Source organism: Thalia democratica, unplaced genomic scaffold (genome assembly GCF_965202585.1).
Source record: "Thalia democratica unplaced genomic scaffold, ktThaDemo2.hap1.1 HAP1_SCAFFOLD_1282, whole genome shotgun sequence".
NCBI lineage: Eukaryota > Metazoa > Chordata > Thaliacea > Salpida > Salpidae > Thalia > Thalia democratica.
In genome coordinates, this window is record NW_028140172.1 from 1 (window position 1) to 23355 (window position 23355).

General features: G+C 25.6%; 8 non-coding genes across 8 annotated transcripts; 4 read left to right on the top strand and 4 right to left on the bottom strand.

Moving 5' to 3' along the window:
* Positions 1 to 1119: 1119 nt before the first annotated feature.
* On the bottom strand, positions 1120 to 1205 carry Trnay-gua (transfer RNA tyrosine (anticodon GUA)). Its single transcript is given in 2 exon segments — positions 1120 to 1155; positions 1169 to 1205. It is a non-coding gene; the product is annotated as a tRNA-Tyr (tRNA).
* A 2370-nt stretch (positions 1206 to 3575) lies between these two features.
* Trnaf-gaa (transfer RNA phenylalanine (anticodon GAA)) lies at positions 3576 to 3648 on the top strand. The gene has a single exon. It is a non-coding gene; the product is annotated as a tRNA-Phe (tRNA).
* A 1298-nt stretch (positions 3649 to 4946) lies between these two features.
* Positions 4947 to 5018, top strand: Trnae-uuc (transfer RNA glutamic acid (anticodon UUC)). The gene has a single exon. It is a non-coding gene; the product is annotated as a tRNA-Glu (tRNA).
* Positions 5019 to 5744: 726 nt separating this feature from the next.
* Trnac-gca (transfer RNA cysteine (anticodon GCA)) lies at positions 5745 to 5816 on the top strand. Its single transcript has one exon. It is a non-coding gene; the product is annotated as a tRNA-Cys (tRNA).
* Positions 5817 to 9142: 3326 nt separating this feature from the next.
* Trnac-gca (transfer RNA cysteine (anticodon GCA)) lies at positions 9143 to 9214 on the bottom strand. Its single transcript has one exon. It is a non-coding gene; the product is annotated as a tRNA-Cys (tRNA).
* Positions 9215 to 9940: 726 nt separating this feature from the next.
* Positions 9941 to 10012, bottom strand: Trnae-uuc (transfer RNA glutamic acid (anticodon UUC)). The gene has a single exon. It is a non-coding gene; the product is annotated as a tRNA-Glu (tRNA).
* Positions 10013 to 11310: 1298 nt separating this feature from the next.
* Trnaf-gaa (transfer RNA phenylalanine (anticodon GAA)) lies at positions 11311 to 11383 on the bottom strand. The gene has a single exon. It is a non-coding gene; the product is annotated as a tRNA-Phe (tRNA).
* A 2367-nt stretch (positions 11384 to 13750) lies between these two features.
* On the top strand, positions 13751 to 13836 carry Trnay-gua (transfer RNA tyrosine (anticodon GUA)). Its single transcript is given in 2 exon segments — positions 13751 to 13787; positions 13801 to 13836. It is a non-coding gene; the product is annotated as a tRNA-Tyr (tRNA).
* The last annotated feature ends 9519 nt before the right edge of the window (positions 13837 to 23355 follow it).

Genomic DNA, 23355 nt, shown 5'->3' on the forward strand with positions numbered 1-23355 from the left:
CCAGAGTCTCTGTAGTCTATTAAGTTTTTAAATGACTTTTGATTTGGTTTAAAAATTATTGAAAGTCATGATTTTAGTTTTTCTTCCTGGTCTTATTATATCACCTCTAATTGTAAACTATGCCATAAATACTTTTCTATGATAACTTTATATAAACTAAAATGTGATCCAAGTTTAAGTGTTTTTGAATCTAAATAAAAAACAGTTTCACTGTTTTTTATTTTCTTTTAACAACTAAAACTTAGTCCGGCTTTTTTGAAATAATTTTTATTAATGTTTCAACTGTGTTGTACATGATTAAGAAAATCATGTTTTGTTTAATGCATTTGAATAACTTGCTTGGTGTGTTTATTAACTTTGTACTAATTCGTATTAGTTTTTATTTATTTTAACTAAAAATGTTTAAAACTAAACTTCTTGACACTTATTTAAAGGAACAAGTTTTTCTTAAGAATAAGTTACACTTTCTACACAAACTTTTTACTTAATCAAAAAGTTCGAACTTAAGCGGCAGAATTTTTACATTTAAAATTAAGTATCAAGGTTATTTGTTATTCTTAGCATTGCTTTTTTGTTTTTGTAATCATAAAACAATGATAGATCAATCGTCTTTTGTTGGTTACCATTAATATATAAATGGTGCAAGTTTCAATATTAACGACAGAACTAACTTAAAAGTATAACAATTATTTCAATAAAGTCTTCTAGATATTTGTTTTTGAAAATAAAAGATGACAACAATTAAATGAATTATTTTTATAATACTGCCTTTAAATACTTCATTAATAATTTTTAACAGTAATGTAAGTTTTATCACTAAAAATTTATTTCGTTAAAGAAAAAACTAATATAAAACAAGGAGTTTGCCTGTTTTGGTAAAAAAAAATTAAACTACTAATTATTATTGTGTTTAAATATTTGATGTTTTGTATATTTATCTAGAAATTTAGTTGTTAACAAACTATTTAAATTATAACATGTCTTTTTAGTAAAATACTTCTTTATAAAATGATATTTCAAGAAATAGTTAAATTTGTTGATTTTAAAAATAAAAAATGTCAAACAAAACATTATTTATATTAATCACGAAAAACATAAAGTTTGATGAAACTAAAATAATCCTTCAAGCCGGAGTCGAACCAGCGACCTATGGATTTCTAACAACTGGCTACAGTCCACCGCTCTACCAACTGAGCTATCGAAGGCGCTGGGATAATGCACAAATTTGTGATTATAAACGTTAGTGTTTGAAGCACTTGTGCACTTAACAATTGATTTTGTTTATTAAGTACATCAACACGGCATATTTTAACATAAGTATGCTTTTAAAGTTGAAAATTTTTTGATTGCTTTTATCAACTCAATAGTATGGCCTTATGCGCTTCTACTGTTAAGTTAATATATGCGTACCAATTGAAGTCTTTAAAGCTTAAAAATTTCTTAATACCAATTTACAAACAATATTTTGAGAGTAGACTTTTATAATAGTTTTTAATGCGTACCAACTGAGCTACCGAAAGTTGTTATAGTAAACATGATTGTTTTTTCTATATACTTAAATAATAACTGCATACCTTTACAATTTTTTTTAATGAAGCTTGTAAACACCGAGAACAATATAAAATTAAATTAGCTTGTTTACATGGGGTTTAAATTGTAATTGTAACCTATCATAGTTCTTAAATCTAAGTTTTTGCACAATTTTATTTGTAAACAGATAAATATGTTTTATATGCTTTTATAACTATACAAAAATTAAATAAAAATTTTAAAATTGTAAAATAAATATTTTATAGATACATTCTAAACTTATGTAAAACAAGTATTACTTTTAATTTAGATTAAAAATATCAAATTTAATAAAAGCTACCATAAAATGTAGGAAATAGTGTTTACAATAAAATTGAAATTGTTTACACTTTTGAACTTTTTTTATAAAAAATGAACTAATAAATGTTTATAAGTTAATAAATAAATGTTGCAGTGTTAAAATTTACATAAATTACAATTAACAAGTCTTATTTTTAAACGGTTTAAAAAAAATTAAATTTAAATAAAACAGTAACTGATTTTATAAACGAAAAGTAAAGTAAGACTTATTTTCGTAATAAACAAATACAAATAAAACTATATAAATGTATTAAAGTATTAGTAAATAAATTTACACTAAACCTTCAAAGTATAATACGACTTTTTGGAATTAATTTTAAAGAAAAATACGGAGGTGGGTTTGAACCCACGCGTGCAGATCACAAACTGTTATGACGTAATTATAGAGTAGTTTTTTTTTTAAAGAATTCCACACAATGAAAACTAGAAATTTTAAAATACAATTTAAATTATAAACATACCCTAAAGAGTTAGTATGTCACAAACTGCATATGTCACAACAGTTTTGTGACGTAATAATGGAAACGTTAATTAATGCATTATAAACGCTACGAATCGTTTGTAATCACATGGGGGTCTGGCTCAGATTGTAGAGCACTCGCTTAGCATGCGAGAGGTACCAGAACTATGCCCGGCTCCTACTCATTTAAATAATGGTTACAATATATACTTTTATCTTATTTGATTTTTTTTTAACAATTTAGCTAAAATAAATGAGAGCACAACACTCTTTATTATTTTACTTGTTTATTTTTTTGTTTAATATGTAAAAAATACTAATCGTTAGTAATAAAACAAGACCTTACTTTTAATACACAGCTTATTGCAGATCTTATTAGAAAAAAATCAGCTCATTGTTTTAATTATACATAATTTTTAAGAACTTATATTTGTCTGAACAAGTTTAATAAAGTTTTTAATAACTTATGATTACTTAATTCATTTTTAATTTTGCAAAGTCAAACATGATTTAGTTAATAAAAAATGATTTAGTAAAATTAAAAATGATTTAAGATATTCAAAGTGTAATAAAAACCGAAAGGTTTTTTCGTACACTAGGTCCTTTGATTAAATATTTTTGAGTGCTTTTTTTGCCGTTCCATAAACTATATAGTAAAATCAAACATGATTTAATTTAGTCCAGCATGATTTAGTAAAACTAAACGGATTTAATTGAGTCATACATGATTCAGTAAATTTATACATGACTTACAGTCATACAAAGGTTAGTGAAATCAAACATGATTTCGTAAAATAAAACTTGATTTAGTAAAATTTAACCTGATTTAGTTAAGTCAAATTTGATTTGATAAATTCAAACATGATTTAATAAAATTTAACCTGATTTAGTAAAGTCAAAAACTTTAATAAAGTGAAAAAATATTTTTTAAAGTCTGACACGATCAAGTAAAGTCATACATTATTTAGTTTAAAACATTTGTTAAATTCTGATTTAGATAATTGAAATATTTTCTAGTATAGTTAAACACAGTTTAGTAAAGTCGAACAAAATTTGTTCCTTTTCTACTTATGTTTTTATAATAAACAAATTGTCTGAAAATAATTTAGTTTATGTAAAGCAAATACTTTTCATGGGTGAAAAGGAAATAGCGAAAATGTTGATGTAATTCAGTATTTGAATTTGTATGATGTATATAAACGTTACAAAATGTTATTTTCCACAAGCCTCGATAGCTCAGTCGGGAGAGCGTCAGACTGAAGATCTGAAGGTCCCTGGTTCAATCCCGGGTCGAGGCATGCCTTTTACCCACTTAAAATGTACTTATCTTTTGTTCATGTTAAAATCACTTTACTTTATATAGTGATTTATTCAACATAGTTGTTTTGTTTCTTAACCTATATATTTTTTCAACGTTATGTAGTTGTGCTTTTTTATGGTTTATGTTACAATGGTTGTGCTTTATGCATTACAATCCCCAAGGTCTGAGTTAGGAGATTACTTTTACTAATTAAATATAAATTAAATGCTAAATATAAGGAGTTGTAAACTTTTTAATACTATATATCTTATTTAAGTTAGAGTCCAGAACACCTTAGTAACAACTATCTTAAAAACTAAGTATGTATAAGTATCAGAGTGATTAGTTATTATGTACTGCTAAATATATATAATACAAGTAAAAACTGTGCTAACAAAGTTTATTCTAAGAAAAGCAATCAAATAAACTCACTAAAGAAGCAACTGAACAACATAAGAGTAACAAGAAAACAATAATACTCTCTGGCGCTAATGTGTGTGGCAAGAATATAGGCAAAAAATAACAAAAATAATTTTTTGTAGCATAAGTTACTTAAGTAAGTTTTAGTTATTTGTAAATTACATTTGTTTATTTTATCAAGTTAAGTTTTACTAAGTTTGAAATATGTTCACCATTAACTGTAAGTTTTAAGAGACTGAAATAAAATTTAAAAGTTGTTGAGTTAGAATTTAAAGTGTTTAAGCGACTTTAAAAGTAGAAAAAGCTTAAATATTATAAAACTTTTTCTAAATGTAGTTTGAACAGATAAAAAAAAAGCTTTATGATAATCTTTTCGAATAATCACTCAGTTTATAAACAGAAAGGTTGTAATTATTTTATTAAAAGTAAGAGGGACTTAACATTTATTTTCTTGAAAAGTATAAAGTAAAGTGTGTAAGTATTTATACAAATAAACTGCAATGGGCTTTAGTAAGACTTTAAAACATATATGTATACATATATTGTTAGGAATGATGTTCTTTAATTTTTTAAACGAAAAATTTTGTCAAAACTTTTTATAAGTTTATGTTTCAATAATTTACAAAACTAAACTAAGTTAAGATAACAACATATAATAAATAACTTACTGTTTATAAAAAAGAACATTTTGATTGTTATGAGTACTTAAAAATTTTTAAAACTTAACATACAAATAGTTTGAAATATAAAGATATAGCACAAAAGTTTCAAGTAATAAAGCTCACAGAAGTTTAAGTTACATAAACGTGCTTTAATTGACACGTCATAACGCTTACGTATACATATATAAATGCAAAAAATTTCTGCTCACAGTAGTCCTACATGGTCTAGTGGTTAGGATTCCTGGCTTTCACCCAGGCGGCCCGGGTTCGATTCCCGGTGTAGGAACTTTTTATTTGAATAGAAAATAAGAAGTTAGTTTTTAAGCTGTGTAACAAATTTCGTTTATAAACTACACAAATCTATGAACACCTTTATGTAACTTTTTGTACTTAAAATACATGAAATTAAATAAATTAAGAAATTAATAAGTTGGATTAAACGTTAGCTTTAATCACATTTTAAATAAAATAGGTTCTTTAAAAAAATCTATTTAAGTTTTACATATATACATCATAAAATAAACTTAATTGAACTAATTAGTAAGTAAGCATTCTTGAAAAAAATATATAGTGCTAAAGAAGTGTTATGTTCGATACTTTAGATGTTTAAGTTCTTATAAAGTTAAATTATAATTCGATATACCTAAAACGTATACAAAAGAGTGATTGTTTTTATTTAGTATTTTAAACTACATTAACGTTACTACCTTTTAAAATGTTATTCATTCATTGTTGTAAAATAAAAAAATTCGAAAAATTATTTCAAATATAGTGTTTAAATAACTGAAACTAAATAAAAGTTAACTTTTTTTTTGTTAAATATTGATTTTTTAGTGAAAGGAAAAAGTTTTAAAGTGTTTTGGTAAGAGTTTGTCGTAAAGGTTTAAAAACTATTGCAAAAGGATTATTCAGCTACAAAAAAATAAATCGAATTCAATCAGTTGTTAACAGTTTTGCTTTAGGCAACGCTGACAAACTGTTTATACTTTGTTCTGTATTTATATGGATGTGAGGGGATATAGCTCAGTGGTAGAGCAATCGACTGCAGATCGATAGGCCCTTGGTTCAAATCCGAGTGTCCCCTCCTCCTCAAATAAAATAAAGTAGTATTTTTGATGTCGAATAATTAAGTTTGATGACTTATAGTTTTGCTTCATTCTTAATATTTTTTATGATGTTGAATAATTTTGCTTGATGCTTAATAGTTTTGGTTGATAATTAACAATTTTTGCTTTACGCAAGAAAACTTTGCTTGATGTTGAACAGTTAGGCGGTGTGTCTATACGACTATAAATTAGTAATATATTAATCAACAGCCGTACAACATTTGCACTAGGCTTACAGAATAGCCTTTAGACTGTAATATTAATATCTTTTAAAGTGTTTGTATTTTAACATATTAAATAATTTTTTTCGATTAACTATTCATTTCTTCTAGTATTTAAACTTTTATGTTATGCTTTTAATACTCCGAGTATGTTATAGTATGTACTCCGAAGTTATCTAAAACTTTTAAAGATAATTAAGTTATTACAAAAATAAAATAAAAGACCTTTCTGATTGCTTAACTAGTCAAAAAAAAAATACGTAAACAAGGTTTTGATTTATTTTCAAAAAATAAGTGTTAAAAAATAAAACTGAAACCAATTGCTTTAGTGTATGCAACTTTAGTAATATTGTAATAGTAGTGCTACAATGGTTAACTCAAAGGTTACAAAAAGTGTTCTAATATCAGTAATTTATATTAGCTTACAAGAATAATTTAAAAAGTATTTTCTACTGTTGCAACTTTAGGTTCAATAACTACGTCAGAAAGTTTGAATAGTTACGTCACAAAGAAGAAAAAGGAGGTACAGGGACAGAAAAACGTACTTTTACACACTGGATCGCGACGAAATTTAAAGAAATCATTACCTCACGTCAGAAAAAGTGTTATGACTTACAAAAACCCGCAGATATCAAAAATGTGGCGTGACGTTTGGAATAAAAAGGAAGAATCTCTCAGTATTTGTTTTGTTAAGTCTATTGAAAATATAAGTGAGAACACAAAACCGTTGCCACCACTGAATTGCGGTGATCATGTCGTGATACTAAATCAAACAGGTAACTTTCCTAGCAAGTGGGGGAATAGTGGAGTGGTGGTGGAAGTGAAGGACTGCCATCAGTGTGTTGTCAAGGTTGATGGATCAGGTCGCTTAACTGTTTAAAATCGTAAGTTTCTAAAAAGATTTACCCCTCCTGTTTGCAAATCTCTAAGTAATATCCCTTATCTGCGAAAAGCAAACATACCACTGTAAAAGTTTGTCTTTTCTGTTAGGTTGAGAAAAAGATTTCAATAAAAGTTTTAATGTTCTGTGTTTTTATAGAAAAAAGATTCTTTTTGAATAAGCATTGTGTAATTTCCCTCTGTACTAATGGTTTTCTTCAAAATTGATGTTGAACTGGAATTGCTCGGATTTGCTTTAATCTATAATTTCTTGACTTATATTTTCTACAGAAAAGCAAACAGACCGCCAAAGTTTACTGCGAACAACAATGTGTCCGGGATGAGTGTGTGAAATTATCGGATCATTTGAAGCGTTTCCTTGTAAGACTTTACGATGCTTTTCAAGAGTTTCGTAACACCGATGATGCTAACATTCATTTATTGTAAAGTTGGAATGTTCACTGTAAATTAATGTTTTATGGTCTAATGAATGAGTTTCAGTCCAATGGTAACTACCTAAAGTTTGTAGTTGACTTTGCAGCAGACTAGTCTAACAGCCATCTATTCAAATAATGACTACATGAGGACGTAGAGATTGACTTTCAAAAATTCGAACTGTTGATTGGTATCGAGTATTTGGAAATTAAGTGTAGCAGTATCTCGTCAGTGTTTAATGCTATCAGTAATGCACCTTCTACTTTGTTTAAAGTCGAAAATATGATAAACATGTTTATCAGCAAATTAAGTGAAGTTTCAAGATGGTTAGATGAATGACGTGTGGTTTCGTTCTTAAAAGCTGAAAAGTTCAAATCGGTGAAGCAATTAAGTTTTTGAATGCTTGTATTCAGCAACTGAGTTAAGAAAAGTAAAGATTAAGCTTCAAATTTTTTGTTAAAGTTTGTTTGTTTAAGTTGTAGTTTGTTTTAACAAATCATTTACTAGTGAACTAAGTTAATCGTAAATTTTGAAATGATTTTTGTCTTTCTGAGTTTGATTTCGTTGAATTTTAGACCTGAAAAATGTTTTTAAGTTGTAACAAATTGTTTAAAAAATTTTTTTGTTTCACTAGGTAAATTTATCGTTTTATCTCCTTAGTAGATAAAATCTGGGGGGAGATGTAGAAGTATTTACCTAGTTTTAGTTATGTTTTATATTACAGACTTTATCATTCTTTTAACTAGTTTGTGAATAAACTCAACAAAGAAAGATATATTTATTTAGTAAGTAGAAGAAAATGATCAATTTCTATAACAAACAATGCATAGGCAAACATAAATAGTTTATAAAAATTGCAATTGTAAACTTAATTTATTTTCTTAAAAAATATTTATCAACTAGTCTGACAGAAATTTGAACCCTTGACCGTTGGATAAAATGTCCTAAGCTTTACCGACTGAGCTAGCCAGGCTCATGTCAATATTGAAATTGTAGCGTTTATAAATAAAACCGTCATTGTGACGTAACTATTCAAACTTTCTGACGTAGTTATTGAACCTAAAGTTGCAACAGTAGAAAATACTTTTTAAATTATTCTTGTAAGCTAATATAAATTACTGATATTAGAACACTTTTTGTAACCTTTGAGTTAACCATTGTAGCACTACTATTACAATATTACTAAAGTTGCATACACTAAAGCAATTGGTTTCAGTTTTATTTTTTAACACTTATTTTTTGAAAATAAATCAAAACCTTGTTTACGTTTTTTTTTTTTGACTAGTTAAGCAATCAGAAAGGTCTTTTATTTTATTTTTGTAATAACTTAATTATCTTTAAAAGTTTTAGATAACTTCGGAGTACATACTATAACATACTCGGAGTATTAAAAGCATAACATAAAAGTTTAAATACTAGAAGAAATGAATAGTTAATCGAAAAAAATTATTTAATATGTTAAAATACAAACACTTTAAAAGATATTAATATTACAGTCTAAAGGCTATTCTGTAAGCCTAGTGCAAATGTTGTACGGCTGTTGATTAATATATTACTAATTTATAGTCGTATAGACACACCGCCTAACTGTTCAACATCAAGCAAAGTTTTCTTGCGTAAAGCAAAAATTGTTAATTATCAACCAAAACTATTAAGCATCAAGCAAAATTATTCAACATCATAAAAAATATTAAGAATGAAGCAAAACTATAAGTCATCAAACTTAATTATTCGACATCAAAAATACTATTTTATTTTATTTGAGGAGGAGGGGACACTCGGATTTGAACCAAGGGCCTATCGATCTGCAGTCGATTGCTCTACCACTGAGCTATATCCCCTCACATCCATATAAATACAGAACAAAGTATAAACAGTTTGTCAGCGTTGCCTAAAGCAAAACTGTTAACAACTGATTGAATTCGATTTATTTTTTTGTAGCTGAATAATCCTTTTGCAATAGTTTTTAAACCTTTACGACAAACTCTTACCAAAACACTTTAAAACTTTTTCCTTTCACTAAAAAATCAATATTTAACAAAAAAAAAGTTAACTTTTATTTAGTTTCAGTTATTTAAACACTATATTTGAAATAATTTTTCGAATTTTTTTATTTTACAACAATGAATGAATAACATTTTAAAAGGTAGTAACGTTAATGTAGTTTAAAATACTAAATAAAAACAATCACTCTTTTGTATACGTTTTAGGTATATCGAATTATAATTTAACTTTATAAGAACTTAAACATCTAAAGTATCGAACATAACACTTCTTTAGCACTATATATTTTTTTCAAGAATGCTTACTTACTAATTAGTTCAATTAAGTTTATTTTATGATGTATATATGTAAAACTTAAATAGATTTTTTTAAAGAACCTATTTTATTTAAAATGTGATTAAAGCTAACGTTTAATCCAACTTATTAATTTCTTAATTTATTTAATTTCATGTATTTTAAGTACAAAAAGTTACATAAAGGTGTTCATAGATTTGTGTAGTTTATAAACGAAATTTGTTACACAGCTTAAAAACTAACTTCTTATTTTCTATTCAAATAAAAAGTTCCTACACCGGGAATCGAACCCGGGCCGCCTGGGTGAAAGCCAGGAATCCTAACCACTAGACCATGTAGGACTACTGTGAGCAGAAATTTTTTGCATTTATATATGTATACGTAAGCGTTATGACGTGTCAATTAAAGCACGTTTATGTAACTTAAACTTCTGTGAGCTTTATTACTTGAAACTTTTGTGCTATATCTTTATATTTCAAACTATTTGTATGTTAAGTTTTAAAAATTTTTAAGTACTCATAACAATCAAAATGTTCTTTTTTATAAACAGTAAGTTATTTATTATATGTTGTTATCTTAACTTAGTTTAGTTTTGTAAATTATTGAAACATAAACTTATAAAAAGTTTTGACAAAATTTTTCGTTTAAAAAATTAAAGAACATCATTCCTAACAATATATGTATACATATATGTTTTAAAGTCTTACTAAAGCCCATTGCAGTTTATTTGTATAAATACTTACACACTTTACTTTATACTTTTCAAGAAAATAAATGTTAAGTCCCTCTTACTTTTAATAAAATAATTACAACCTTTCTGTTTATAAACTGAGTGATTATTCGAAAAGATTATCATAAAGCTTTTTTTTTATCTGTTCAAACTACATTTAGAAAAAGTTTTATAATATTTAAGCTTTTTCTACTTTTAAAGTCGCTTAAACACTTTAAATTCTAACTCAACAACTTTTAAATTTTATTTCAGTCTCTTAAAACTTACAGTTAATGGTGAACATATTTCAAACTTAGTAAAACTTAACTTGATAAAATAAACAAATGTAATTTACAAATAACTAAAACTTACTTAAGTAACTTATGCTACAAAAAATTATTTTTGTTATTTTTTGCCTATATTCTTGCCACACACATTAGCGCCAGAGAGTATTATTGTTTTCTTGTTACTCTTATGTTGTTCAGTTGCTTCTTTAGTGAGTTTATTTGATTGCTTTTCTTAGAATAAACTTTGTTAGCACAGTTTTTACTTGTATTATATATATTTAGCAGTACATAATAACTAATCACTCTGATACTTATACATACTTAGTTTTTAAGATAGTTGTTACTAAGGTGTTCTGGACTCTAACTTAAATAAGATATATAGTATTAAAAAGTTTACAACTCCTTATATTTAGCATTTAATTTATATTTAATTAGTAAAAGTAATCTCCTAACTCAGACCTTGGGGATTGTAATGCATAAAGCACAACCATTGTAACATAAACCATAAAAAAGCACAACTACATAACGTTGAAAAAATATATAGGTTAAGAAACAAAACAACTATGTTGAATAAATCACTATATAAAGTAAAGTGATTTTAACATGAACAAAAGATAAGTACATTTTAAGTGGGTAAAAGGCATGCCTCGACCCGGGATTGAACCAGGGACCTTCAGATCTTCAGTCTGACGCTCTCCCGACTGAGCTATCGAGGCTTGTGGAAAATAACATTTTGTAACGTTTATATACATCATACAAATTCAAATACTGAATTACATCAACATTTTCGCTATTTCCTTTTCACCCATGAAAAGTATTTGCTTTACATAAACTAAATTATTTTCAGACAATTTGTTTATTATAAAAACATAAGTAGAAAAGGAACAAATTTTGTTCGACTTTACTAAACTGTGTTTAACTATACTAGAAAATATTTCAATTATCTAAATCAGAATTTAACAAATGTTTTAAACTAAATAATGTATGACTTTACTTGATCGTGTCAGACTTTAAAAAATATTTTTTCACTTTATTAAAGTCTTTGACTTTACTAAATCAGGTTAAATTTTATTAAATCATGTTTGAATTTATCAAATCAAATTTGACTTAACTAAATCAGGTTAAATTTTACTAAATCAAGTTTTATTTTACGAAATCATGTTTGATTTCACTAACCTTTGTATGACTGTAAGTCATGTATAAATTTACTGAATCATGTATGACTCAATTAAATCCGTTTAGTTTTACTAAATCATGCTGGACTAAATTAAATCATGTTTGATTTTACTATATAGTTTATGGAACGGCAAAAAAAGCACTCAAAAATATTTAATCAAAGGACCTAGTGTACGAAAAAACCTTTCGGTTTTTATTACACTTTGAATATCTTAAATCATTTTTAATTTTACTAAATCATTTTTTATTAACTAAATCATGTTTGACTTTGCAAAATTAAAAATGAATTAAGTAATCATAAGTTATTAAAAACTTTATTAAACTTGTTCAGACAAATATAAGTTCTTAAAAATTATGTATAATTAAAACAATGAGCTGATTTTTTTCTAATAAGATCTGCAATAAGCTGTGTATTAAAAGTAAGGTCTTGTTTTATTACTAATGATTAGTATTTTTTACATATTAAACAAAAAAAATAAACAAGTAAAATAATAAAGAGTGTTGTGCTCTCATTTATTTTAGCTAAATTGTTAAAAAAATCAAATAAGATAAAAGTATATATTGTAACTATTATTTAAATGTGTGGGAGCCGGGCATAGTTCTGGTACCTCTCGCATGCTAAGCGAGCGCTCTACAATCTGAGCCGACCCCCATGTGATTACAAGCGATTCGTAGCGTTTATAATGCATTAATTAACGTTTCCATTATTACGTCACAAAACTGTTGTGACATATGCAGTTTGTGACATACTAACTCTTTAGGGTATGTTTATAATTTAAATTGTATTTTAAAATTTCTAGTTTTCATTGTGTGGAATTCTTTAAAAATAAACTACTCTATATTTACGTCATAACAGTTTGTGATCTGCACGCGTGGGTTCAAAGCCATCTCCGTATTTTTCTTTGAAATTAATTCCAAAAAGTCGTATTATACTTTGAAGGTTTAGAGTAAATTTATTTACTAATACTTTAATACATTTATATAGTTTTGTTTGTATTTGTTTATTACGAAAATAAGTCTTACTTTACTTTTCGTTTATAAAATCAGTTACTGTTTTATTTAAATTTAACTTTTTTTTAAACCGTTTAAAAATATGACTTGTTAATTGTAATTTATGTAAATTTTAACACTGCAACATTTATTTATTAACTTATAAACATTTATTAGTTCATTTTTTATAAAAAAATTCAAAAGTGTAAACAATTTCAATTTTATTGTAAACACTATTTCCTACATTTTATGGTAGCTTTTATTAAATTTGATATTTTTAATCTAAATTAAAAGTAATACTTGTTTTACATAAGTTTAGAATGTATCTATAAAATGTTTATTTTACAATTTTAAAATTTTTATTTAATTTTTGTTTAGTTATTAAAGCATATAAAACATATTTATCTGTTTACAAATAAAATTGTGCAAAAACTTAGATTTAAGAACTATGATAGGATACAATTACAATTTAAACCACATGTAAACAAGCTAATTTAATTTAATATTATTCTCGGTGTTTACAAGCTTCTTTAAAAAAAATTGTAAAGGTATGCATTTATTACTTAAGTATGTAGAAAAAACAATCATGGTTACTATAACAACCTTCGGTAGCTCAGTTGGTACGCATTAAAAACTATTATAAAAGTCTACTTCCAAAATATTGTTTGTAAATTGGTATTTAGAAATTTTTAAGCTTTAAAGACTTCAATTGGTACGCATATATTAACTTAACAGTAGAAGCGCATAAGGCCATACTAGTGAGTTGATAAAAGCAATCAAAAAATTTTCAACTTTAAAAGCATACTTATGTTAAAATATGCCGTGTTGATGTACTAAATAAACAAAATCAATTGTTAAGTGCACAAGTGCTTCAAACACTAACGTTTATAATCACAAATTTGTGCATTATCCCAGCGCCTTCGATAGCTCAGTTGGTAGAGCGGTGGACTGTAGCCAGTTGTTAGAAATCCATAGGTCGCTGGTTCGACTCCGGCTCGAAGGATTATTTTAGTTTCATCAAACTTTATGTTTTTCGTGACTAATATAAATAATGTTTTATTTGAAATCTTTTATTTTTAAAATCAACAAATTTAACTATTTCTTGAAATATCATTTTATAAAGAAGTATTTTACTAAAAAAACATGTTATAATTTAAATAGTTTGTTAACAACTAAATTTCTAGATAAATATACAAAACATCAAATATTTAAACACAATAATAATTAGTAGTTTAATTTTTTTTTTTCAAAACAGGCAAACTCCTTGTTTTATATTAGTTTTTTCTTTAACGAAATAAATTTTTAGTGATAAAACTTACATTTACTGTTAAAAATTATTAATGAAGTATTTAGAGGCAGTATTATAAAAATAATTCATTTAATTGTTGTCATCTTTTATTTTCAAAAAAAAATATCTAGAAGACTTTATTGAAATAATTGTTATACTTTTAAGTTAGTTCTGTCGTTAATATTGAAACTTGCACCATTTATATATTAATGGTAACCAACAAAAGCCAATTGATCTATCATTGTTTTATGATTACAAAAACAAAAAGGCAATGCTAAGAATAATAAATAACCTTGATACTTAATTTTAAATGTAAAAATTCTGCCGCTTAAGTTCGAACTTTTTGATTAAGTAAAAAGTTTGTGTAGAAAGTGTAACTTATTCTTAAGAAAAACTTGTTCCTTTAAATGTGTGTTAAGAAGTTTAGTTTTAAACATGTTTAGTTAAAATATATAAAAACTAATACGAATTAGTACAAAGTTAATAAACACACCAAGCAAGTTATTCAAATGCATTAAACAAAACATGATTTTCTTAATCATGTACAACACAGTTGAAACATTAATAAAAATTATTTCAAAAAAGCCGGACTAAGTTTTAGTTGTTGAAAGAAAATAAAAAACAGTGAAACTGTGATTTATTTAGATTCAAAAACACTTAAACTTCGATCTCATTTTAGTTTATATAAAGTTATCATAGAAAAGTATTTATGGTATAGTTTACAATTAGAGGTGATATAATAAGACCAGGAAGAAAAACTAAAATCATGACTTTCAATAATTTCTAAACCAAATCAAAAGTCATTTAAAAACTTAATAGACTACAGAGACTCTGGTTTATATATTAAATAACTAGTAATTTAGATTTAGCTTTAGTATGAAGGACAATAATTTAGATAAATTTGCACTTTTTTGGCTGTGTTTAAAGTACGAGCTCAAAAAGCATACAATTATAATTTGTTCTCTGGTTTATAGTTTAGAAAAATTAAGCAGTAAGTAATGAAAAATAAACAAAACTGTTAAGCTGGTTATTATTGTTGTATAAAACAACTCGTTATCTTTAATAAAAAACCATAATAATAAATTTTAAGTTTTTAGGGGAAACTCGTTAAAAAATTTAAAAAAGTAAATTATAAAATTTTCCTTTTTTTTTGTTGAAAAGAAATTAAAAAAAATGTTTTTTAAATAATTCAGTCTCTCGGATGTGATAAGAAAAAATAAAACAAACTAAATTAAGACAATATTCAATCAAATAAGCAAAAGTGCATATAAACCAAGTGGTTATCAAATGCAGCGTATCTGCATTTGTTTATCAAAAGTAGCAACTGTTGTGATGATATAAACAATCAAGTGTTCATTTAGCTTTGATTTTATGCGACTTGAATATTATTGCATTTTAGTATTTACTTTTTTTAAACTATTTTATTAGCGGCTAAATATTTATTTTTTGTTCATTTTTAAATCATAACCATTTTTAAATAGAATATTTATTTTAAAAATGTTATTTTATCTTTATTACAGTAAAACAATTCATGTACAAACTAGAAAATTTTGATAGTAACACTAACCAAAATTTGTATATCACAATTTAAAACTAGCTTATTTATTTATAAAACTAATTTACCATTTTATTTTCGTTTGTTTAAATAATAACAGACATTATTTGGTTGAAAACTGAAACAAATTTACAGTTGCAACTACTTAAGCTTAGTAGAAAAAAGTTGAGAAATTTTGTAAAAATATCAAAATTTACTTAAATTTTGTTAAAACCAAGTTGTCACTTTGATATCTAACTTTGTCAAACATTTTAGAAGCCGGTTGTTAAAAAAACAAAACTAAAAATTAATAATGTTTTTAGACGTGTCAATTTAGACAATTAAAATGTTTGCATTCAAACATACCATAAGCAGTAAGTAAAATTTGTGAATGAAACATTAATAGGTATATCCTTTTTTTACGTTTGTGGAAGCACGATGATGACCAATAAAACCAGGGAACTATTTCTTTCTTATTAAATGTATTTATTTGGAAAGGTCCTTAATTGTATTCTATTTGTAGTGTACGACTCGATAACAGAAACGTTTTTTCGTGCACCAGGTCCTAGGACCAAACACTTTTGGTATTTTATTTTTGTCGTTCAGTAAACTATTCTACAAATTGCTCAAGACTATACTTGGACAAAAATATTTAGCCTAGTTTAATCTTCTGATCCCATTAAAAATCGTAAGGTTATGGTAGTTGAAACTGTATAATAAAAAATAGTTGATAGAATCCTTTCATAAGTACGATTAATCTTTAATTAACATTTAATTCATACAAAGCTATTTTATTAGATTATAATTTAAATAGTGGCTATGAGAATGGGAATTTTATTTATACTTTACTAATTTAAGAAAATTTAAGCCATAGCTTTAAAATTAACATAACTTAATGAAATTAGTAATTTTTGTAGCTAATGAGAATTTGGTATTTATATTTGAAAAAAAAATTCAACAAGTATTTGTTTATGATTCATCTGAAATGTAGTATATAATAATTATTCTTGATAGCGTAAGCTATTAAGGTATTCTTTTTCACCTAAAGAAAGCTGTAGGAAAATACTTAATTTTTGATTAGACTATTAACACCATTCATCGTTAGTTCTATATTATAAACAATTTTTTTTAAAAACCATAGTAGCCAAAACTTAAATATGACGTCAAGAAATTCACTAATTAGTTTTCAACAACAGCTAACGAACAACGTAAATTAAAATTCAACGACCGACAAGCAAAATTTCTCTATAAGTTTGCAGTTTACTAAACCACGTGATTATTTTCAACGAGCGTCAAAGCTATCGAGCAAAAACACGTTTAAAATTCGCAGCGAAATATTATAGCACATTCTGTCGAGCTAAGGGCAAAAAAATTAACGCTTGAACGAACATATGCTAGCATTCGAGTGCGCTACAGATTTACTTGCCTTGACATTTGGGTTTATATACAGTAATTTTTCGACTTGAGACAAGCGTCGATGGTGTAACGGTTAGCATTGGTGCCTTCCAAGCTCTAGTTCCGGGTTCGACGCACTTTTGTATTTTTGGTACAGTAGTGAAATATTTTGCATGTAAGAATGGAATGATGTAAATGTTTTAAGTAGAAATGAATAATTTCAAACTTATTTTAGCAAGCTTTATGAAACTTTAATAAAAATTGTAGAATGACTACTGATGTAAATACACAATTTTTAACTGTACTTTATTTTGAAATTATAAAGTTTGAATCAAGTAGTAAGCAAGTAATTCAGTAATTATTTTCATGACTAGATACAAGATATTGAAAAAAAAATTCGAGTAGCTAGTTATTTGTTGGAATGTACTAATACTCTTGTTTTTAATTTTTACATAACTGTATTTTTTTCATGGTTTAGTAGTCAAGTCAAAAATCAAAAGTCAAGCTCACCTACTTAATTATGTACTACCATTTAAAGTTAACTAGTAGTTATATTTACTAGAAAATATCGTTAAAAAACAGGTCATAAATTGTACCTATTTTCTTTTTAATATACATTCATAAATATTGTTCTGTTGACCCTGCTTAAACAATATGTTGTTTTAGATTCTGTTTGATATTAAAAAAAAAAAAATAAAAAACACAAAATCAGCTGTAATAAAACAATGTTATTATCAAAAGATAGTTCATTCACCAAAAAACAAAAAGAAACCAAGCCCACGACTGTTGGATTAAGAGTCTAACGCTCTACCGACTGAGCTAGCCGGGCACTTGCAGTAAAGTCTTGTTACAGCTAAATATTTGATAAATTTTAATTCAAACTCTCATTGATTTCTTTTATTGTGTATTACCGGTTTACAATTTTACGGTTTGGTTCATGTTTTATATAATACTGATATATTCTATGTACAACATACGATTTTTGAGTTTCTTACTTTTTTAAGAAAAGTAAAATAATACTTTAAAATTCAATTTATATCATACCTTAGAACTTAAGGCTCTTTTGATGTAATTATAAAATTTGAATGTTCGCTCAAAATATAACTCAGCGTAAACCAAATATTTTTAACTAAAACAGAAAAAAAAAACTTTCTTTTCAAATCTTAAGCTTATTTGTTTTAATCTGTTTGTTTAAATTTAAATTTGTTTAAATTAATGATTGTAATATTAACATTATGTTAACAGTTAAATTTTTCAGATGCTATATGGTTACTTATTCAAACATAGTATAAGTATCGAAAACTAGTCGTGATTAAAATTAAGAAACTTAATAGTTAACCTTAATTAATTATTTTATAAAAGTACTCAGCTTTACTTAAATAAGCAACAACACATACTGCAATTTTTTTATTATCTCTAAATTATGTTTTAAAGTAGTTTCTGTGTAGTCTAGCAACAATAACAATCTAATTTAAACTAGTAAATAAGTTACTTGTTTGAATTACTTTGTTTTTGTTGTCAGTTACAAAAACAAAAATATTTACAAATTTTTTTATACCTCCACATATTTGTGTTCTGTTATAAATTGTTCAGTTAAAATTTTATTAAAGCTTGTTACACACATTTTTTAGTCTAATAGTAGCACAAAAGTTTAATGATTTTCGAGTAATCTTATAAAAATAAATTAATACTAAAACAATTTACGTTTCATAAAATGGTATATTATTTAAATGCATGATGAAACTAGTATACTAAATTGATAAATAAATGCTATTTTAAGTATAGAATAATTTTTACTTGTTATAAATAACAAATGTTTTTCAGACTTCAAGTAAAGCTTTCAAGCTGTAACACTTTAAACACATGAAAGTTAAGTTAAGTATGTAAGTTCTTAATACACAATCATGTAAACTTGTTTACTAAAATCACCTGTAGGTTAAAGAAGTCAACGTGTAGTATTTTTGAAAGTATTGTTGTTTTTTAAATGTTGATAAATAATAAAACCTTTTTAATTAGGTTATGCTTATATTTGATATATTTATTATTTTCTTACCTAAGTTACAAAACTAAAGTGGTATAAAATGTAATAGTGTTTATAGTTATTTTAAATAAATTATCTATTTTAAAGCATTTTAGTAAGCTTTTAAAAAATGCTTAAATTAATATTTTCAGATAAGTGCAAAATTACATTTATTTTTCATACTTCTTAAGTATTTTAAAGACTGTGAAGCGATTATCTTACTTGTAAAAAATATAATTAAAATAGTTTAAGGTATCTTGAAGTGCAGTTTTCTAATTTATAGTTGGTAACAGGGGCGTAGCGTGGGGAGGGACACTGGCGCATGCGTGCCACCCAAAAAACGAAAAGAAGTAAAAAAAAGAATGTAATATCTTTATCCTTCATTGTTTTTTATTTCTGCTTAATTTTCTTTTCAACTATGTTTATCCAGTATTCGAAAAGTTAAACGAAATTTTGAATACCCATTAGTGACAAGTTAGAGAAATTACCCAATATACTGATTCGGTGCGCAAACGAAAATGCGCACCGATGTTGATGAAAAACTCCATAAGGAAAAATTCTATAACCTTATTAACTTAATAAGATTTTAGACTCAAAAAGTACGCAACTAGTTAGTGCACCGCTGTAGTATAACCTTATGGCAGATTTTTCTACAAAAAATTTACAAAAATACGACACGCTTTAAGGAAAATTAAACAATTTCACAAGTTTTTTTTTTTATGCTACAATAAATGTTTAATACTACTGCTAGTTTTCTGATCTTTATTTTTGTAAACATACAAGAAAAAGCGTGTCGGCCTATGAGAAATAAACTTTGTTTGTGATAATTATTTTAAACAAGTACAATCAGATGAATTAAATTTAAAAAACATATCTTTAACTATTTTACAAAGTTGTAATAAACTGTAATAACAGTTATAAAGTTGATCTGTTTTAACTTCTGTGTAACTTTATTTAAATTATGTGCAATGAGGTGTTCTTATCACTGTTTTATTGTATATTAAAGAGATTGATATGTTTTTCGTAAATAAAACAGATACTTTCGTTTTATTGAATATAATCATTTTTAAAGATATAAAGTTTACTGTTAGTAGTAAAAACCATTTTTATTTAATAAGTTTACATTTGTGCAAGTATAAGTAATAGTAATGAAATTTATACTTTTTTTTAATTGTTTAATTTTGTAATGTATAAGTAATTTTTATAACAGTTACTTCGAACTTATTTTACTTATTGACTTTTTTTTCAAGTTTTTTACTTATAAAAAGATCTATTTATAGCTTATTACAAAAGTTTTAATTTAGGTTTTTTTTGAGAAAACAATTGCGAACTCCCTGACCAAAATACTTCGCTACGCCACTGGTTGGCAAGATTATAAATTCAATACAGTCTCATTTACCAAGTGGCCCGTTAATCTGTAGTTGTGATTTTTCAGAGTGAGGGAAGTCCTGGATTCAAATCCCAGGCTGGTTATACTTTTTGATAGTATAAATTGTATTGGTTAGTAGTGTAAACTTCTACTTATTTTTACTACTGCGTATTACTTCTTACTTTAGTAAGAACATTAAATAGTTATCAGCTTAAGTCTTATTTTACTTATCTATATTTTTAAAACTAATTTTATAACACGTTATTAATAAAAGTCTTATAACAGAAATTTCTCAACTAAATTTAAATAACAGTGCAACTAAAGTCTTTTATCATCTGTGAATGTTGTAAATCAATTCAATTTCTCAAAACAGTTTTCGAAAATAAAAACAATATTAAACAATAATGATAAGCTCTTAGTTATTTATATTTCAAGTATTATTTGATTAGAGTGAAACCCTTTTGTAAAACCATAACAATTTGAACAGTTTTGTTTTAAGTTTTATACAAATTACGAAATGCAAGAATGTAAAAGCAAAAAATAACTATAAATTTTTAGGTTAAAACTGTAATTAAACCTTACTAAACTAGTACAGCTAAAATTGTTTAGTAGTAAAGAAAATGGAAACTTAAAGTTGAATATACATCGTTGATTACATAAAAATAAGCTTAACTTCACGTTAACATTAAACTTCAGTAACTATTTTTTTTTTAATTTATATTCAGTAAATATTAAGATATTTGAAATTCTAAAGTGATTACCAACGTTTACAAAATGTATAAAGTAAAAGTAAAATGTTTTTAAGCAAAACATTTTTTTTGTTAGTTTAGAATATGTACGAATTAAGCAACAGTTATAAATATAAAACAAGCTCATGTAGTTATATTTAAAACTAAAAGTTGCTTTGTAACTTATGTAATGAAAGGTTTTATTTTTTCATTGTTTTAACAATTATTTAAACTTTAGTTTAAGCAAGTCACTAAATATAATTTAATGGTACGCTACTAAATTAACGTAGTAAAAATATAAGTAAATAAAAGACAACGCCTTATGGTTTAATCAAGCAAGTTATAGGTTTGTGTATTACAATACAAGAAAATAGCAAAAATTTTAAGTTTTTATGGTCTAATTTAAACAACAAATTAGTAAAAATTTGACAGTGTCGTACTATTTAGATAAATAAAGCTTAATAAATATTTTAAAAACAAAAATTCCAAACAGTTTTACGACTCAGTGTTTTTACATAAAAGTCATAATATCATTTATTTCTTAAATTAGTTAATTATGATTTATAAATGACATATAAGAATGCTATAATCTATCTTTAATAACAATAGATTGCTTTTAAAATTATCTGTACATTTTTTCGTGTTGAAATTTTTAAATACCGAATATCATTTGTAACAGTTTTTTATTAGACTTTCATGAGTCGTAACTTATTTATAAAACCAATTTTATTTAAATAAAAATATGTATAGTGAGAGAACCAAGATAAATATAAAATTAAATACCTAAAGCTTCATGAAACACTTAGTGATTACGTAAAATGCTTTAGAATTGCTGTTATGACAAGTTTATTACACTTAAATATTTATTAAAACAACTCAAATACACTTGCTAACGAAATAATTTCGCAGAAAAACAACAATTTGCTCACTACTTTTTTATTCAACTGACGCACGTTTCTCCGTGTTAATGAAGTTAAAAAGTTTTTACGGATTTATTTAAGCTTCCAAGTAACAGTTTTCAAAGTTACTTGGAAAACTTTGATAAACCCGCAGAACTGTCTTAATTTTTTTTAAACAGAGAAACGTCCGTCAGTTTAATAACGAAAAGTAGTGTAAAATTAAGTACAACACAAAGTTTATAAAAAAAAACTTATATTAATCTACTAAACTGTTTTCTTAAGTAAAGTTGTACTTTTCAAATTAATATTCTCGTTTATAAACATTGACTTCTACGAACCTAACAATAAAATATTTTTTCACAATTTTTAGACTACTTATTTTTAAACATAAGGTATCTTTGATATTAGTAGATTTTTTTCTTTTTCTCTGCAAATAGTTTATCTGAAGCTATAAACAAAAAAATAAGTATGTGTAATAAAAAAAAACTTGCTTGTTCGATATTAATATTTGTTTTGTCATCGATGTAAAGAAATGCAATGTTTTATTTTAACTATGTTTTTCAACTACAAAAGTTGACATACCTTTTGTATCAAAAATATTAGCTGTTCACTTATTAAATAAAACTAGAAGATCTAAAATTATATAAAATCAAATTCACAATAATCAATAAATAAATCACTTAAAAAGTTGAAAACAAATAAAACCAGAACCAAAAAGATTGAAAATTTTACTAAACTTCCAGCTTACAAACAAAAATATACTTATTAATTACATGCAATATAAGCGAAACACTTAATAAAAAAGTTTGAGAAAAATGAAATCTTTTTGTACAATGAAAGTAAAAATGATTCAGCCCGGGCTCGAACCGGGAACTTTTCGCGTGTGAGGCGAACGTGATGACCACTACATTACTGAAACACTTGGCAGTAAGCGTAATATTGCGTATATAAACTTGTTGTACCTTGAATTGACCCTCTTTGAAAGCTTCAAACGACGAAAAAATCGGCGAAAGTCTGCAGTGCAGAAGCCTGGACTATCGTGTGCCGTGAGAAAAGCTCAAGTTTAACAAAAGAGTTGATCATCAGACTTCAGTCATTCCATCTGATCATCAGTTTTTGTTGATTGATACGAGCGTACCAGATGTCTTGCCTAGTGGACAATGTATTGAACGTTGTACAGCAAAAGACAATGCTGAAGTTACTGATCAATGCCATCAAATGGTTGCTTCATGTGAAAACATGATAAACCGTTTGTAGATAGAAGGCTATAGGTTTTTCGGTTGTGACTG